Source organism: Oryctolagus cuniculus, chromosome 11, assembly GCF_051225735.1.
Source record: "Oryctolagus cuniculus isolate XC-2025 breed Fujian yellow rabbit chromosome 11, ASM5122573v1, whole genome shotgun sequence".
Lineage (NCBI taxonomy): Eukaryota > Metazoa > Chordata > Mammalia > Lagomorpha > Leporidae > Oryctolagus > Oryctolagus cuniculus.
In genome coordinates this window covers 95,449,355-95,469,013 of record NC_142877.1, presented here as the reverse complement: position 1 = coordinate 95,469,013, position 19,659 = coordinate 95,449,355, and the positions used below count along the sequence as shown (strand labels likewise).

Below are 19,659 nucleotides of genomic sequence, written 5' to 3'. Positions count from 1 at the left end.
GAAAAGGACAAACATTTAATTTAGATGGTATTCTCTCTTCTCTACCTATTTTCTTCCTATAAGTTTTTTTTTTTTCCTACTATGATCCTACATGAAGTTCTGTGAGGAAATTTGTTTAACCTTTTCTGAAGGGCTTAATTTGGCTTTTATTGACCTTAATTTTGTTCATAACGTGGCCCAATGTTTACTCTTTGAGATAAATGTACAGTAGTCTACCAACTATAACTGTTCCTTTATTTATGCTGGCACATACTCCAGGTCATAATGTCTTCTTGTTTCCTACTTAGAAAAGAGGGCACTTTTGTTTCTATAGAATTTCTTCTTACAGTTTGTTAACTAGGAATATGAGTTTACATATTTGTGTTTTTCCCTTATGCTGAATTTTTCTCGATCATGTATCAGGAAATACCTTCATATGTTGTAAAAAATTTTGACTTTGGTTCTCAAATGAGAAGATATTGATATTTTGTGACATTCTAAAACATGCTTTTAAGAAACATCATTTTAATGAAGTATAATTGGCATAAAATAAAATATGTATTTTAACTGTACTATTGAAGACTTACATTTGAGTAATAAAACTTAACTCATTTCCCCAGGAGCTCTCATGTAGATATCAGCCTATTTTTTCTCATTTTCAAAGGTAAACTTCTCAAAGGCATTGTCTTAATTTTTTTTAATTACTGTCCTTACAGTAAAGTCCATTCTCAGTCCCACTCAATCAGGCTTCTGTTCTTTTTACTCAAGTGAATTTTCTATGGCAACTCTACAGCCAAATGCACTGGGATTTTCATCATCTTTTATTAAATGATTCTTTGTGACAATTGCTGCTACTGACCATTCTCTGTCATTTTGGAAATGTCCACTTTCCTGGCATCTAGAAGGACACAGTTTTCTGGCCTGTGCTACCACTGAACTGGTGCCTTGTTAACAGTCATACTAGACATAAGTTAATGAGTTACAAATGAATGATTTCAACTCAGACTGCTCTTCTGCATCCAGAACCGTATTCATAAACTGCTTACTGGACATTTCTACCTGCAGGTACCATTGGCGTGTAAAGTCCAGCATCTCAAAAACTCATGTCATTATCCCCTCCAAAACCTTCTCATCCTTCTCTGTTTCCTAGCCTAGGATGTATGTCTTCCCTGTGGGAAGCTTCCGTTGTTGACTAAGGAAGCAAAATATGAATATGTGAAATAATTACAAACAAGCTTGTGCTATTGATGTCAATTTGTTAAAATGAAAGAACAAAGAACGCAGTAGTACTATAAAAGCCTGTATGGTTTTTTTTAATTTTAATTTTTAACTACTTTTTTTTAGAGTTCTAAGAATGTAATGATATTCCATTTCCTTCCTCTCTCCTTCCTTCTCTTTCTTTCTGTTTGAGATAACATATATCTTTGGATTTTTAAAACTCTTTTATTATTATTATACAAAAATACATGGGCATTTTAAAATTCAGAAAATAAATAAAGACTTTACATTCTTATAATCCAAAAATGATTACAATTGACAACTTAGTGCTTGTTAAGAGATAACCTATTTTTAATTCACATTGAACTCAAGAACTTAATGCTCCACTAAATAAAGAGGTCACCAAGTAAGAAGTAAAAAAGACTCAAGTTCAGCAAGAATACAGGAAATGGTTATAAACAATAGCCAAATGAAAAGATGACCATTTCACCCATATACAGTAAATTTTAAAATGGTTGCAGATCATTAAAATTATAGTAGTAAAATATTCTTTTTTCCCCAACAATACAGTAATATTTATTAATTTGTATAATGATTAGTATTTAGGAGAATATAAAGAAATATTGCATTTTTTCAGGCATTCAAAATGCTATCTAAACCCACAATAAATGGTTTTTTATTTATATTTTTTAATTTATATAACATGAACAAATTCCATGTATTTCATATATACAGATTTAGGAGCATAGTGATACTTCTCACTCTACCTCTCTCCTGCACACTCTCACCTTCCCTCCTCCTTCCTGTTTTTTAATTTTTATAATGACATACTTTTTATTTTATAATGATAAGATTAATCCTCCACTGAGTAAAGAATTCAACAAATAATAATAAGGAAAAATGCTGCCTCAACAGTAGAGACAATGGCCATAAACAATTTCTTAAAATGTCAATTTTACTCATACATTACATTTTTTGTATTCTATTAGTTATCACAGATTAGGAAAAACATACACTATTTATCTTTTTGGGATTGGCTTATTTCATTAAGTATGATGGTTTCCAGTTGCATCCATTTTGTTGCAAAAGACAGGATTTCATTCTTTTTTCATGGCTGAGTAATATTCCATAGTGTACATATACCACATTTTCTTTATTCAGTCATCAGTTGATGGACATCTGGATTGATTCCATATCTTAGCTCTTGTGAATTGAGCTGTAATAAACATGGGAGTACAGATCACTCTTTCATATTCTAATTTCATTCCATTTGGGTAAATTCCCAGGAGTGGGTTGGCTAAGTCATATAGTAGATCTACTTTCAACTTTTTGAGGAATCTCCATACTGTCTTCCACAATGGATGTACTAGTTCGCATTTCCACCAAGATTGTCTTAGGGTATCTTTTTCCAAACATCTTCGCCAGCTTTTATTATTTGTTGATTCCTGTATGAGAGCCATTCTAACTGGAGTTAGAATAAAAACTACCTTACTGGGGTTTTTATTTGCATTTCTCTGATGGTTAGTGATCCTGAACATTTTTTCACGTGTCTGCTGGCCATTTGAAAAATGCGTTTTCAAGTCTTTTGCCAGTTTCTTTAACTGGATTATTTGTTTTGTTGTTGTTGAGTTTCTTGTGTTATTTATAGATTCTGTATATTACTCCTTTATCAGTAGCTTGGTTTGCAAATATTTTCTCCCATTCTGTCAGTTGACTCTTCACTTTGTTGAGTGTTTTCTTTGCAGTGCAAAAACTTCTTAGCTTGATGTCATCCCTTTTGTTTATTTTTGCTTTTAATGCCTGTACTTCTGGAGTCATTTCCAAGAAGTCTTTGCCTATGCCAATGTCTTGCAGAATTTCCCCAGTGTTCTCCTCAAGTAATTTGATGATATCAGGTTGTAGATTTAGATCATTGATTGATTTTGAGTTGCTTTTTGTATAAGGTAAAACGTAGAAGGTAGAAAGTAGAGGGTAGTATGGGGAGCAACTGGGAGCAACTCGGACTAGACTGTTACTGAAATTAAGACTTATTCTACGCATCTGCTCTCCCACAATATGGCGCTGGGAGAGGAGGAAACAGCTTCTACACAGCTGCCTCCAGTTCAACCAATAAACAGCAGGACCTGCTCCTGATTGGAGGAGAGCAGCGTACTCGGCGTGTGGGTAGCAGAGTTGGGATTGGTGGAAGAGGACTATAAAGGAGGAGAGAGACAACATGCACCAGGAACATCTGAGGGGAACATCTGTCTGAAGGAACACCTGTGCAGCCCCCGAGAGAGCCGGCCGGTGGTGTGCCGCTCCCCCACGGAAGTGGGGAATGTGGCAGGGGGAACCGCCCTTCCACGGAGGTGGAAGGGATAGTAGCCAACCCGGGAAGAACCAGCAGCAAACCCGGGGAGGGCCGAGCAGACGAAAGAACAGCGCAGGGTCCTGTGTCGTTCCTCCGCGAAGAGGGGGAGCGACATAATGGTGCCGTGACTCAGATAGGAAGCCTAGGCAGGGTTTAGTGTCGTTCCTCCATGAAGACAGGGAGCGACAGGTAGAAGGTAGCATCTTGTTTCATAATTCTGCATGTGGAGATCCCATTTTCCTAGCACCATTTGTTGAAGAGGCTATCCTCGCTCCAGGAATTGGTTTCAGCTCCTTTGTCAAAGATTAGTTGGGTGTAGATGCATGGGTTGATTGCTGGTGTTTCTATTCTGTTCCTTTGGTCTGTATGTCTACTTTTGTGCCAGTACTGGGCTGTTTTGATTAAAATTGTTCTGTGGTATGTCTTGAATTCTGGTATTGTGATGCCTCCAGCTTTTTTTTTTTTTTGTATCAGATTACTTTAGCTATTTAGGATTTCTTATGTTTCCATATGATTTTTTTTTATTTGACAGATAGAATTAGAGAGAGAGAGAGAGAGAGAGAGAGAGAGACAGAGAGAAAGGTCATCCTTCCATTGGTTCACTCACCAAATGGCCACTACGGCCGGCGCTGCACTGATCCAAAGCCAGGAGCCAGTGCTTCTTCCTGGTCTCCCATGCGGGTGCAGGGGCCAAGCACTTGGACCATCCTCCACTGCCTTCCTGGGCCACAGCAGAGAGCTGGCCTGGAAGAGGAGCAACCGGGACTAGAACTCGGTGTCCATATGGGATGCCGGCGCCGCAGGCGGAGGATTAACCTAGTGAGCCATGGCGCTAGCCCCTACATATGAATTTTAGCATCATTTTTTCTAGATCTGAGAATGTCACTGGTAGTTTGGGATTGCTTTGAATCTGTAATTGCTTTCAGTAGTATGGACATTTCAATAATATTAATTCTTCCAATCCATGAATATGGAAGATTTTCCCATTTTTTGTGTCTTCTATTTCTTTTTTAAATGTTTTGTAATTTTCATCATTGAGAAAATTTGTATCATTTTTTGGTTTCAATTTTGTTTAATTATCTTCTAATTTTAATTATTTCTTATCTCCTAATTTTGTTTTTTTGTTGCTGTTTTTCTAGGTCCTTGAGATGCATTTATAGTTGATTTATTTGATGCCTTTCTAATTTCTCAATGTAGGCACTAATTGCTATAAACTTCCCTCTTACCACAGCTTTTGCTGTATCTCATTAGTTTTGATATATTGTATTGTCATCTTCATTTGTTTCCAGGAATTTTTTTATTTCCCTTTTTATTTCTTCTGTGATGCACTGTTCATTCAGGAGTGTTCAGTCTCATAAGATATTCTTAACCATTCATTTGACAAAATATAAAGCTAGATTTGACAAAATTATTATAACAATACTGTTACACATAGGCATTTCTTTTTTGTTTTTTGTTTTTCTATTAAATTCTTTTTAAATTTTAGCTCCCAGATATAAAGGAGAACATGTGGTGCTTGTCTTTCTGTGTCTGGCTTATGTCACACGGCACTATGTCTTCCAGTTGCATCTACTTTTATGCAAATGGAAGAATTCCATTCTTTTTAAGAAATTAATACTATTTTGTGTGTATATTATTCATATATTATTTTGTTATATTATCATTATATATTATTCATACCCATACACCAAATTTTCTTTATGCATTAATGTGATGATGGAACCTTTGGTTGATTCCATATTTTGGCTATTGTGAATAGTGCTGCTATAAATACAGTGGTGGAGGTATCTCTGATACAATTTGTTAATGTGTGTTGGTTATATACCCAGTAATTTGATTGCTGGGTCATATGGCAAATCTGCCTCTGGTTTTTGGAGAAATCTCCACATTGTTTTCAACAGTAGCTACACTAATTTACATTCCCACCAGTAGTGTATAAATGTTCCCCTTTCTCCACAACCTCGTCAGCATTTGTTACTGTCTCTTGGACAATAGCCATTCTGACAGGGATCAGGTAATATCTCATTGTAATTTTGATTTGCAGTTCCCTAAAGGCTAGTGATGTTGAGCATTTTTTCAAATATTTATAGGCTGTTTGTGTTTCTTCTTTGGAGAACTTCCTATTAAGATTCTTGTCTCGGCCAGCACCGTGACTCACTAGGCTAATCCTCCACTTGTGGCGCTGGCACCCCAGATTCTAGTCCCGCTTGGAGCACCGGATTCTGTCCTGGTTGCTCCTCTTCCAATCCAGCTCTTTGCTGTGGCCCAGGAAGGCAGTGGAGGATGTCTCAAGTGCTTGGTGCCCTGCACCCGCTTGGGAGACCAGGAGGAAGCACCTGGCTCCTGGCTTTGGATCGGTGCAGCGCACTGGCCGTAGCTGCCATTTGAGGGGTGAAACAACAGAAGGAAGACCTTTTGCTCTGTCTCTTTCACTAACTCTGCCTGGCAAAAAAAAAAAAAAAAAAAAAAAAAAAAAGAAGAAGAAGAAGAGAGATTCTTATTTCTTAATTAGATTGGTTTTTATTGTTGCTGGTTTTTTTGTTTTCTTTGAGTTGAGCTTGCATTTTTCTGCTCAGGATTGCTTTGGCTGTTCTGGATCTTTTGTGATTTCATATGAATTTTAGGTTGTTTTTTCTAATTCTGTAAAGAATGTCATTGGGAATTCGATATAGATTGCAATGAATCTATAGATTGTTTTAGGTAGTATAGACACTTTAATGATTCTCCTTTTTTTGTGTGTGTACTTGATTTCTTTCCTCAATGTCTTAAAATTTTCATTATAGAAATCTTTCGCTTCTGTGGTTAAATTTATTCCTAAATATTTTATTTTTTGTGGGTTTCGTAAATGGGATTTCTTTGTTTCTCATCATTAGTATATAAAAAAGCTACTATTTTGTGTATTTACTTTGTAACCTGCTACTTTATTGAATTGGTTTATTAGTTCTAATAAGTTAAGGTATTTCTTGGTACAACTTCATCATTGCAAACATGGTTACTTTGACATGACACTCTCTTTTCTGATTTTGATGCCCCTTATTTCTTTAATTTCTCTAATTGCTCTTGCTGATACTTCCAGGACTATATTGAATAAGAGTGTTAAAAGTAGACATCCTTACTTAAGGGTACTTTTAAAAGTTCATGGAAAAAAATGGAATTAAAGGATAAATTTTAGTGTAAAAAGTTTTTGAAATCCATATATAGTTTTTTTCATAATACACAGTTTCATGATATAGTTTAAGACTCCTTTATGCATATATTCTAATTTTTTTCCACCAGAACAAACTTATCTTTTTTTTTTTTTTTTTTTTTTTTGACAGGCAGAGTGGACAGTGAGAGAGAGAGACAGACAGAAAGGTCTTCCTTTTGCTGTTGGTTCACCCTCCAATGGCCGCCGCGACCGGCGCGCTGTGGCGGCGCACCACGCTGATCCGAAGGCAGGAGCCAGGTGCTTTTCCTGGTCTCCCATGGGGTGCAGGGCCCAAGGACTTGGGCCATCCTCCACTGCACTCCCTGGCCACAGCAGAGAGCTGGCCTGGAAGAGGGGCAACCGGGACAGACTCCGACGCCCCGACCGGGACTAGAACCCGGTGTGCCGGCGCCGCAAGGCGGAGGATTAGCCTAGTGAGCCGTGGCACTGACCTCAAACTTAGCTTTTAATTCCATTTTCTATGAACTTTTTGGAGTATGCTTGTACAGTTATCAGAGAACAAAGTTCTGGAGGTGGAGCAGATTTGATAGGTACAAAAAGTGTTTAGAAAAGTATGAAGATCAAAACTGGAAATGAACTATCAAGAAAATTTTCACAGAACCAATGCAGCTTCGTTCCTTCATTCCCTTAGTAGGTGTACCAGGAACTTTTAAGTTCTGGAGAACCTTCAGTGGTCAAGAGACATGAATCCTGTTTTCATGGAGCTGTCTTCCACAAGGAAAATCCAGATAATGAACATGCAGAACATAAATAGAAATTTAATTTTAGACAGAGATGATGCTATAGAAATTAATAGAATGCAATAGCTCAGGAGGTAATAGAAGAATAGGGGGATTATTTTTGTGATGGAAATTTGTCAGAGGTATAACATTTGAGCTGTTTGTTGAGGGACTAAACATTCAACTCTGGAGACAAAAGGATTTAACAACCAAACAGAATCATTAAAAGGAATTCCCAGAATGGGTATAAGGTGCCAAGTTTTAGAATCTCGCCTACACATCTGGAACATATACTTTTCTTATTTCTCTATTTCACTTTCTTTATTCAACTTATGACATAAGATGCAGACTTACAGGATGTTTCTTGCTGACCTAAATAAAATATTATCTTTGTGCTTACAACTCAGAGAAAACAAGAAAACTGCAAGAGCCTGCTTTCTGTGATGTGTGAAGTGCAAAATTCTTAGCAATGAATAAAGTTGGTCTTCTTTTTATCATTAACAGTATCCCTAAGTCCCAGTGCTTTTCCAACACATTAGAGGAAAATATAATAGAATTGGCTAATAAAAAGCACCTTGAATATTTATCCAGGGAATTGAACTCAGGCTACTGGGTTCTGGGGAGATAACAATAATGAAGATGGATTCACATAGCAGACTTATATTCTAGTAGAAGGAAACAAACATTAAATAAGTAAACAGGTCAAGAAAAATATAATGTCTACATTGATAAATACTAATAATAAGATAAAGGGCAAAGCATAGGAGAATGGACAGTAATGGAGGAGACGTGCTTTTAGAAAAAGAATATAGGGTAGGCATTACGCTGGTGGTTTAGATCCATTTAAGACGCCCATATGCTATGTAGGATGCTATGTAGGAGCGCCTGGCTTGCAGTCCCTGCTCCATTTCCAGTTTCCTGCTAGCGCGCATCCTGGGAGGCAGCAGGTGCTGGTGCAATTGGTTAGGTCTCTGCCACCCAAGTGAGAGACTTCTGAGTTCTCAAGCTCCCAGCTTCAGCCCTGCATATTTGGAGAGAGAACCAGCCAATGAGTGTGTGAGCTCTCTCTAAAGTAAATAAAATAAATTTTTCCAACAGGAAGAAAAAGAACACTTCTCTTGAGAGGTGACATTCAAGTGGAGACTTGAGAGATGAGAAGTTGTCATTAGTTGGGGGAGGCTCTGGGATATTCCTCACTTGAGAAGGGCAACAGGAGGAAGAACCTGCAGTGAAAAGGGGCCTGGCACTTTCCAGGACTGGTGATTGGAGTAGAGCAGTGTGGAAGAGGTGAATGATGGGGCCACTCATGCAGGTGGCAGAGCCTGCGCACCACAGGAAGGAGTTGAAATTTACTCTAAGTGCAGAGAGAAGCTAGGGAAAGTTTGAGTGCAGGGGAATTATGGGAGGATGAGGATGAGGATGAGGATGAGGATGATCTTGGTTCTTGTCTCACATCGACAATAAAGAATTTCCATGTGGACAAGGACTGTGAGCAAAACGAGGTTTATTGAAAGCGAGAAACCTCATGCTGCTTAAGTCAGGAGCGGAACTCCAAGGGAGGACTTGCCGAAGGAGCTTGCCAGTGTCTGCCCTTTTTATACATGAAATGACTCTCTGATTGGCTCCTTTCCAAAAATAAGACCTAGATAACCAATCAGGGGAGGAGCAGAATAACAGCTAAGCAGAAGGCAGGTATTACAATCTTGTTTAGCTTTGATAAAACTAAATGAGGTTAACTGACCTGTCTTCCAGCTGACCTAACTGTCCATGCAGTACCTCACACTCCTATTCCTTCAGCATGATGCAGTTAACTTTTCAGCAGAATCACTGGTCATGATTTGGAAAATGGAAGAAAAATGTATTTTGAACCAGAAAATAGTTCCTGACACATAGAAGTGCTTGCACAAGCATTTCTTGAAGTAAGTTATCAACCTATAAAATTTAAAAACCTTGACAATTCTAATCTTTAAAATTAGTATTTGCTTATCCACTAAGAACAGTTTATCTAGAACTTGCAGTGGATATGGCTTATTCATTGTGAGATCTAGGAACAAAACATTTACTTGGTTTGGAGGAAACAGGAGTCAGTTGGCTGAGCCCAAGTTTTGTCAAAATTCGGAATGGACTAATGACCTTAAAAACTGCATATTTCCTTCTCTTGTGAGAAGACAGGATTTATAAACAACTTAAGCACCACATAATTATTTTTGCTATAGTAGCACTACAAGGATAAATACAAAAGGTATGAAAATGCATGTGTACTTAGCATCAATCGAGGAGGAGGAGGGGAGAGCATCATTTGTGACCAGAACCTGGGAAAGTTTCATTTCCTAACCTCATATATCTATACCCCCCTTGGAAATCCCACAACTTATCTTGGGGCTATAACTTTTCACATGGAGTGACAAAAAGAACTAAGACTTGCCTCCAGTACAGTGAAGACAGAAGTCATTAGTTCTTGGTTTTTATTATTTTTGGTTTCTCTCTGAAAATGTGTGTTCCTGGGGAATGCATAATGCAGACCAGGGGAATTTCTGGTTGAGGTTTTCAAATACCTAGATGACCTTGGAGAGCTGATATTGGGCACAATCTTTTCTCTAAAAAGAATTTCAGGGACAGTAATTGGACCTAGCAATTAAGATGATGGTTAAGATGCTAGCAGCTCAGGGCTGGTGTTGTAGCATAGTGGATTGAACCACTATGTTCAGCACTGGCATCCCATATGGGTGCCACTCTGCCTCTTGACTACTCCCCTTATGATCCAGCTCCCGGCTGATGTACTTGGGAAGACAGTGGAAGATGGCTTAGGTCTTGGGGCCTCTGTACCCATGTGGGAGAACTGGATGAAGCTCCTGGATCCTGGTTTCATCTTGGCTGAGCCCTGGCCATTGTGGCCATTTGGGGAGTAGGCCAGTGGATGGAAGATCTCTCCCTCTTCCTCTCTGTCTCTGTCTCCCTCTCTGTCTCCCTCTAACCCTCTCTAATTCTGTCTTTCAAATAAATAAATAAATCTTCAAAAAAAAAAAAAAAAAGATGCACAGGAAGGACCTGAGATCTGTCCCTGGCTCCAGCTCCTCATTCCAACTTCTTGTCAGTGTAGACCCTGGGAAACAGTGTTGATGGCTCAGATCATTCGTTCCCATCACCCACATGGGAGACCGGGATTCAGTTTCCTCTTCCCAGCTCTTGGCTTCTTCTTGGCCCATTTCTGGCCACTGCAGACTTTTCGGAAATGAAGTAGTAGATTAAAGCTAGCTAGCTAGCTAGCTAGCATGCACGCTCTCTCTCTCTCTCTCTCTCTTTTCTCTGTCTCTTGAATAAGTGAAGAAAAAAAAGAGAATTTTGGAAATAAGATGGAATTTGAAGCCGGAGTCTGGGGGTGGAGTTCCATCATGATTTGTGGCTTTGGCAAGTCACAGAAATATCTTAGGCGACATGCAGTGAATCTGGTGTTTGGTAATCAAAGCACATAAAAAATATAGGTGTATGGCCATTGTTAATCTTACTGTTATTTTTATCCTCTTCATAGATTTCTCCTTCTGGGGACTCATTTTTCCCAATAAACTTACTTGAGTTTTTCCTAACATCCTCATTCTGAAGGAGTGTGTTATAATCACCTAATTCAAAGCAAGAAATATTTAAGCTTTACAAAGGAAATTACAGATTAAAAAAGGCTTAGAAAAAGGACTGGAGCAGAGAATATGAAGGACAGATTCCGTCCTGGCATAGGGAGGAAGGAGCTCAGTTATCTGCCTGGAGTGAGACACACCGAGAGAGGCCCTGGCCCAGAAGTAGGAGGGCAGATGTGGCCCTAGAGGTCAGGCAGGAAAGCCAGCCCAGCACGTACAACCTGCATCTGGTAAGCATGACAGCAGCCAGCATGTGACTTCCCAGCATAGCTGTCAACATCAGAGGACCAAGAGCAGGAAGGAAGGGCAAGTCCCCGCAGGCTCAGTGACAGGGGCACTCGAGTGAGCAATAATAACAGCTCCTGGCAGCCAGACAGTAGCTCATCAGGACCAGAAAATCTTTCATGAGGAGCAGGGTCTCAGAACGCTTTCTCACCACTACTTCCTGTTTCTTCACACTTATATGTACACACACACACACACATTTCTACCCTCTCTTTTATTAAAAGTTACAGCTATTATCAAGTAAAAGCACTAAGTCAGAAAGCCCAATGTGAGTCCTTCCACTATCTAATAGCCATTTGGCCTTGGACAAATTACTTAGACCCTCTGCAGCAAGAGCCCAGTGACAGTATGGTGTTTACCAGGCAAGAGTGCTGTGAGAATGAAAGGAGATCATGTGTAGGAGGTGTTTTCTAAAGAGCCAGACATAATAAATAGGGTGAATGAAAGTGGAACTACGAGACCAGGTCTGGAGCCCAAACTGGCTCGTGCATGAGTATCAGGATGGTTCCACAACAGAGATGTATTTGAACTTGCAACAACTGCAAGCCTCGGCTAATGCTGGATCTCGAGGGTGGAGTTAGTTACTGTCAATCTCTTTTGCTTTGGTCATGGTCAGTCCTACAGATTGTTAGAGGATTGGGATTCTGAGGCTGGTCAAGAGGGAGGCAAGGACAAGGAACCTGGCGTATGCGTCTCACAGCAGGCAGAGCTGTGAGAGAACAGCTTCCTGGGATGCTAGAGGATGCAGCGGGAACAAAAGCTCGGAGGCGTATGGGAAATCAGACTCTAAAGACTGAGGAGTGAGTGAGTCAGCAGGAGGAAAGACAGCTATCTGACCACCTCTAAGTCCCAAGGCAAAATTCCAGAGAGGGGGAGTTTAACTGAAAAGATTAGCAGGATTGAATGAGAACTCTTCAGGAGATGGGGATTTAATCAACTGTTTGTTTAGGATTAGATGTCAGGAGTCACGGAGAAATTAAATAAACAAGAAAGAGGGAATCCTGTTGAAACACTTCCTGCAGGAGAGAGGAAGAGGGAGACCAAGTGATCAAGAGTACCTGCCAGGTTTTTAGATCCTGCATCCCTCTCCTTGGCAAATCCCTGGAGCCCAACCATGATCCAGGCAAAAGGGACTCCAAGATAACTTTAACCCCTCCATCTGAGATTCAGCATTAGCCAAGACTTGTCGTTGCTCCCAGTTCAAGTGCATCTCAATTGTGCAGCCATCTTGACTTTGATGTGTTAGTCAGTCTGGGATCTCTTTCATTCATCATGCCTATTGAGCAGTCATTACGTGCTTGTTTTTGTGGTGAAAACCTCCCACCCATGATCTCCTCCTGCACATGAGTTACCTTTGGAGCAGAGGAGGGATTTTCCTTCTCACAGGGACGGTGAAAATCAAGAGAAACAGTGAGATAGAAAAAAAAAAAAAAAAGAAGATGCGGAAATCTTTATGTTGTGCCTCAATCTCAGTGAACAACAAAAGCCATTTTAGACAAGGTTGGGGAGTGTGAGGTGGAGGCTAGAGGAAAAGGTGGCAAGCAGTGTCTGTGGGGTGTCAGATAGGGAGCCTTGTGGGGATGCATCTCTCCACAGTTGTGGTGTCTGCATAGCTGGAATGCACCTACCCCAGGCTTAGCTCAAAAGGAAACTGAAAATCGCCCATACCAATGGCCCAAAATAGCAAAACCACGCTCAGAAATAGCAAAACCAGCCTCCTCCAGCTGAGAAAAATCATCTGCACATACCATCCTTACTTCCTACCACTAACTCTCCCCATTACACTCTCCAGCCAGCATCGCACTCACTCACTCTGTAGAAGCAGCTCTCTTGAATATCATGCAGGCAACGCAGATTTTTATGACTTCTCTCAGTCTTCAGTTTTTATTTTTTATTTTTATTTTTATTTTTATTTTTTTTTATTTTTTTTTTTTATTTTTTTTTTTTGACAGGCAGAGTGGACAGTGAGAGAGAGAGACAGAGAGAGAAAGGTCTTCCTTTGCCGCTGGTTCACCCTCCAATGGCCGCCGCTGCAGCCGGCGCACCGCGCTGATCCTGGCAGGAGCCAGGAGCCAGGTGCTTTTCCTGGTCTCCCATGGGGTGCAGGGCCCAAGCACCTGGGCCATCCTCCACTGCACTCCCTGGCCATAGCAGAGAGCTGGCCTGGAAGAGGGGCAACCAGGACAGAATCCGGCGCCCCAACCGGGACTAGAACCCGGTGTGCCGGCGCCGCAAGGTGGATTATTTTTATTTTTTGACAGGCAGAGTGGACAGTGAGAGAGAGACAGGGAGAAAGGTCTTCCTTTACCATTGGTTTACCCTCCAATGGCCGGTGTGGCCGGCGCACTGCGCTGATCCGAAGCCAGGAGCCAGGTGCTTCTCCTGGTCTCCCATGCAGGTGCAGGGCCCAAGCACTTGGGCCATCCTCCACTGCATTCTCAGGCCACGGCAGAGAGCTGGCCTGGAAGAGGGACAATCGGGACAGAATCCGGCGCCCCAACCTGGACTAGAACCTGGAGTACCGGTGCTGCGGGTGGAGGATTAGCCTATTGAGCCGTGGCGCCGGCCAGTCTTCAGCTTTTAAAAATGATTTATTTGTTTATTTGAAAGAGCATCAGAGAGGGAAAGAGGGATGCATACACACATGCTGGGGAGAGGGAAGAGTGAGAGAGATTTTCCATCTATTGATTCACTCCTCAAATGCCTGCAACAGCCAGGGTTGGGCCAGGCCAAACTCAGGAGCCAGAAACTCCATCCTAGTCTTCCATAGGGGTGGCAGGGGCCTAAGGACTTAGATCATCTTCCACTGTCTTCCTAGGAAGTAGAGAATTAGCAGGAAGCTGGATTAGAAGTAGAGCAACTGGGAGACTCAGTCACTCTGATATGGGATGCTGGTTGTGCACAATCTAAGACTCATTCATTTTTTCTTTTTAAAGATTTATTTATTTATTTGAAAGAGTTACAGAGAGAGGGGGAGAGACTGAGAGAAGACTGAGAGATCTTCCATCTGCTGGCTCCAGGAGCCAGGAAGAACTTCTGGGTCTCCCATGTGGGTGCAGGGGCCCAAGCAGGTGGGCCATCTTCCACTGCTTTCCCCAGGCTCTGATCAGGGAGCTGGATTGGAAGTGGAGCAGGCAGGATTCCAGCCGGCTCCCATATGGGAAGCCAGCACTGCAGAAAGTGGCTTAGCCCACCATACCGCAGCGCCAGTCCCCATGACCTTATTCTAGTGGCTGTATCTATAGAAGAAAACCTTCCTTCCTGACATGTTCTCTCTTATCCTTTCTCTCTATATTTTGTGTGACAAGTCCCTTATCATCTGTAGATTTCATTTTAAAAGCCACAAGAGACCAAACAGAGGGTCCGCTTCACCCTTGTAACATATAAAAAGGAAGAAATAAGGTATGGCTCTGCCCATTTTTTGAGTCCCTGAGTAATGTAAAAGTTCAGACCATAAATCTGTGTAGATGTTTGTAGAATGACATGAATGAGCAAATAAGTGAACTAATTAACTTTCTGTTGTCCCTCTTCTCGGATCTCTGTTGCAGCTCCACCCTTTGCTAATGACTTTGCTTCCCCCTGCCTTGGAATGTTCTTCCTGTAGGTGCATCTTCAGGCCTTTGGGGTTAGACATTTCCGTGTTCTTCTGTTTGGGGCCTCAACCTTTCTTACACAGGGGCTGGGGCCTCCATATTCCAGCTGGCTTCCCAACCATTGGATACTGGACTGTCCTCCCATCAGAAAGGGGAAAACCACAACAGCTTTGCACTAAAACCCAAAATCCAAATAGAACTGTTTTGCTGGTTGGTTCCATTTCTTCATGGGTTCTGTCACCTTCAGTCTCCTTTGGTCCACTTGGTTGTCCTATGTTTGTCTGCATTCAATTTAGTTCTTCTGTTTGAGAACCTTCCTTTACTGAATCATCCATTGTCTTCTCCCTAAAGAGAACAGAGGGACCAGTGTTGTGCCATAGCTGGTAAAGTGGCTGCCTGAGATGCTGGCGTCCCATGTGGGTGCCTGTTGGAATCCTGGATGTTTCTCTTCCCATCAAGCTCCCTGCTAATGGCCTAGGAAAGGCAGCAGGAGATGGCCTAAGTGCTCTGGCCCCTGTACCCAGGTGAGAAATCCAGAAGAAGCTCCTGGCTCCTGGCTTTGGTCTGGCACAGAGCTGGCTGTAGTGACCATCTGGGGAGTGAACCAGCATGTAGAAATCTATTATCTCTCTGTCTCTCCCTCTATAAAATAAATAAATAAATCAAAAAGAAGAGATAACAAAAATTAAAAATTCTAATTTCAAATACTTCCTATAATAGATTTCTAGTTTCTAGACAAATACAAGTATGGATCAAAATGAAGGCTGAAAAAAATGACTTGATCCAGAGAAGAGCCCTCAAAAATTGTAGTCATGCCACTCAAATTTACCAAAATTGTTAACACTGGGAATCAATTAAATTGTTGGGTCACATAGCAGAGAATGCTCACTACTTTTTAAAAAGATTTATTTATTTATTTAACAAGCTGAGAGAGTGAGTAAGTGAGTGTTGTCTTCCATCTGCTGGTTCGCTCTCCAAATGGTAGCAATGGCTGGGGCTGATCCAGGCGTCCAGAACACTATCTAGGTCTCCATTGTGGGTTGCAAGGACCCAAGTACTTGAGCTGTCTTCCAGTGCTGTTCACGGTACATTTACATGGACCTGAATAGGAAGTAGAACAGCTAGAACTCTCGTTGGAGCTCTAATATGGGATGCCAGCATCACAATTGGTCACTCAACCCCATCAGTCCCAGAATGGTCACTGTTGATGAATTGGGTGGTTTTTATCTGCAACTCTTCCCCCTTGGCTTCAAAGTATGCTTACAAGGAAGCATCCTAGAAAAACATCTGCTTAACAGTATGGAATGTGGAGCCAACCGTGTGAGTTCAAATCCCAAGCATCACTTTTACTGTGCAGTGTCCTTAGTTAAGGCACTTGGTTTCTCTGTAATGCAGTTTTCCTGTCTGTGAACTTCTGACAATTGTTATTAAATGATAGAGTTGTCGTGGAGATTAATGTTTTAGTGCATGAAATACTTAGAAATATTCCTGGAATAGCACAGTGTTATCAGAAGTTATCCGTTAGTTATGGAAGACAAAGTTCAATCACAGAGCAGAGGATTTGCTAAAGTGTAATTGGGTCCAAAGGCTCCAGTATCCAGATAGTGTTGCATGTGGGATAGGTGTCGGCTCCATGCATCAAAGCTAAAAGAAAGGAGTGTCTGAAATTAACTCACACCCAGAGCTAGTTATATGGCATGTATGATTAAGACCTGGACCTGGAACATATGTATATCCTTAAGTAAAGCTCTCACTAATTTTGCATATATTCCCTCTGTATCTTGATGAATTTCCACCTGGTTTCCCCACTCTCATTCATCTTCCTTAGGGCTGAAGACCTTCTTAGACCCCCTCATTCCATTGGCTGTTTAGATCTCCTTTTTGATCAAACCCAAACACATAGGTTAACCTGTGAACCTCCCAAGGATCTGAGAGGGGAAAGAAGGGACTTGGATTGGGACTGAAGTCCCAACAGAGGAAAAGTTAAAGATTACTTTTATTGCCGTTTAAATTTTTTCAATGTCTTCTGATTGCACCCCTTTGTAGCTACAAAATCATAAATTTGAGTCCAGACAATACCCAAATTTCCAGAATTTTCTCCTATCATCATCTTCCTAGTACCTTAAGTGCATTCAACTCTGGTCTGTTATCCTCCAAGAATACTTGAAAATTTTTTCTCTCCTGAACTTTTGTTCATGTCTGTCTTTTTCTTTACTCCTACATATCCCAAGTAGGACCTTAATTATTATTAGCGTTCTCATGCAGTGTACCAGAAAGCCTCTGTGGTTGTGCCATTGGTTTCTGAGACACTGGTTACACCCCTTGTTTAAGTCCTAGATGATTTTGTTTACACCAGTGTTTCTAAAATGTCTGGCAGAACCACATATGGAATTATGACAAAATTCATATTATAATTCTGGAATTTCTCTATGGGATGTGAAGGTCTGCATCGGCACTAAGATCCTAAGTTGATGCTATGGCTCCTTGTGCCAGTTCCATGACATTTATATAACTTTCCCTCTATCATATAGTTATAATTATGCTATTTCTCCTACTATGTTTGGAGCTTGTTGGAGGTGGCATAATTATGTCTTCCCAAATACATGAAACATTGTCTTGCATATTGCTGGTGATCATCATATACCTTTGAAATTCATGACAAATGTGTGGAAGTTCTATTTTACAGAGCCAGCATTGTGGTACAGTTGGTTAAGCCACTGCCTGTGATGCCAGTGTCCCATATGTGTGCTGGTTTGAGTCCCAGCTGCTCTGCTTCCTATCCAGCTCCCTTCTAATGCCCCTGGGAAAGCAGCAGATGGCTCAAGCCTTTGATTCTTGCACCCATGTGGGAGAACTGAGTGGATTTCCAGGCTCCTGGCTTTGGCCTTGCCCAGCCCCAACCATTGCCACTGTTTGCTATTTAGAAATTTCACAGACTAAAAATCCTTTATTATATAGAAATCAGAATTGCGTAAAAATTTATAATTATTTTAGATTCCTTGACTTCTGAATAAGCACTCAGTCCATGTGGTAACTTGGAGGTAGTATTACTTCGTGGATCAGGCTTCAGAATGTTTAACTTGTCCTAGAACTTTTGTGAGCATGCTGATTTTAGTCCTGTCCTTGACACAGTATCGTAAGGTATTCTCAGTCTTGGAAAAGGGAAGAAAACCCTTCCTAGTCCTTCTCAGTGGAGTTACCATTTCTGGTCTGCCTGTGCACCTCTGAGAGCCTGTTCTGTGTTCTGGGCAGTTACTGCTTTGGGGAATCGGTGGACTGTGTAGTCATTGCATTGCCAGGTATTCGCAGGCCTCTTAGAACGTCTTACCTTGAACCGCAGCTCTCCAGAGCTGCATGTGATATAGTCTGGAGGGCAGTTTGCTCCTAGACTGTCTTGGACAGAGAAGGAGAGAACTTTAGTGTTCTCTACTAGAGAGATTCTTTGCCCATAATCTAAAATGTCCAGTTTCAACCTTGGTTGTTATTCTGTCCTCTTTAGTAACTATTTGTTCTATGTATCTTTGTGTTTGTGGATGCATGGATGGATCAATACCCCAGTTCATTCTGTTTCATGGGGAAGCATGAAGCAGTCACTTAGAATTGTTTAAAATGACTGACACATGTTCAGGGTGGGCTAAAGGTTCATCTGAAACCCTAGAAATTGTAGGGGCAGAGTCTTTCATAGCATGTTGGAGGGTCGCCACCCTGCAGTAATTACTAAAAGTCTGATGCAATAACCATCATGTAGGCTGCTTCAGAAATTAATGTGAAAATTGAGGTCATCTGACTTTCTGAAGTGTAAGGACAGGTGGCATATAGGTCTAAATTGGGGTACTATTTCCTTTTCAATTTAATGGGCGTTGGAGGTGCTTATCTATCCTTGGTATGCATGTTTTGCTCATTTAGGACTTTGTAATGAGATGCAGTGTTTATGTTCCATACTCTTCTCCACAGACAGCAAAAATAACCTTTGCTCAATCCTGTCTAATCATTGCAAGTGTCAACAGTCAAAGCTAATGACAGAAGATAGGTTTATGGGACAGTCACCCTGCCTACTTGGCATAAAAGAGCTATTCCCAGAAGAAAGGGTTATGCAACCATGTGAACTTCAGTGTAATTAGGGGACCTCAGTGGCTTTGTGATTCTAAAATAATGGTCTTCTGATCAGGTTTGTAGTCATGCTGCATGGAGTAGAGCGGGTATGCTACACTTTTCACTTTCAAGATTAAGTCCCTTTATGTATATCTTTGTCCAATCTCCAAACTAAATTCTATTTATACAGTGTTTACTAAATACCTGCTGAATTCTAAATGTTCAGGCAGGCCTCAGAGTCAAAGATAAAGAGATACATGAATGGGGTTGGAGCTGTGGCGTAGTAGGCTAAGCCTCTGCCTGAAGTGCCAGCATTGCATATGGGCCGGCACTGGTTCGTGACCTGGCTGCTCTTCTTTCAACCCAGCTCTCTGCTTGTGGCTTTTGAAAGCAGTGAAAGATGGCCCAACTCCTTGGGCTCCTGAACCCATGTGGGAGACCTGGAAGAAGCTCCTGGCTTCAGATAGGCTCAGCTCTGGCCATTGTGGCCAGTTGGGAGAGTGAACCAGTGGATGGAAGACATTTCTCTCTGTGTCTCCCTCTCTCTGTCTATAGCTCTACCTCTCAAATAAATAGATCTTTAAAA

General features: G+C 41.2%; 1 long non-coding RNA gene across 2 annotated transcripts in view; it reads left to right on the top strand.

Moving 5' to 3' along the window:
- Nucleotides 1-19,659, top strand: part of LOC149123571 (uncharacterized) — a 429,948-nt gene that overhangs the window by 209,383 nt on the left and 200,906 nt on the right. The window lies entirely within an intron of this gene.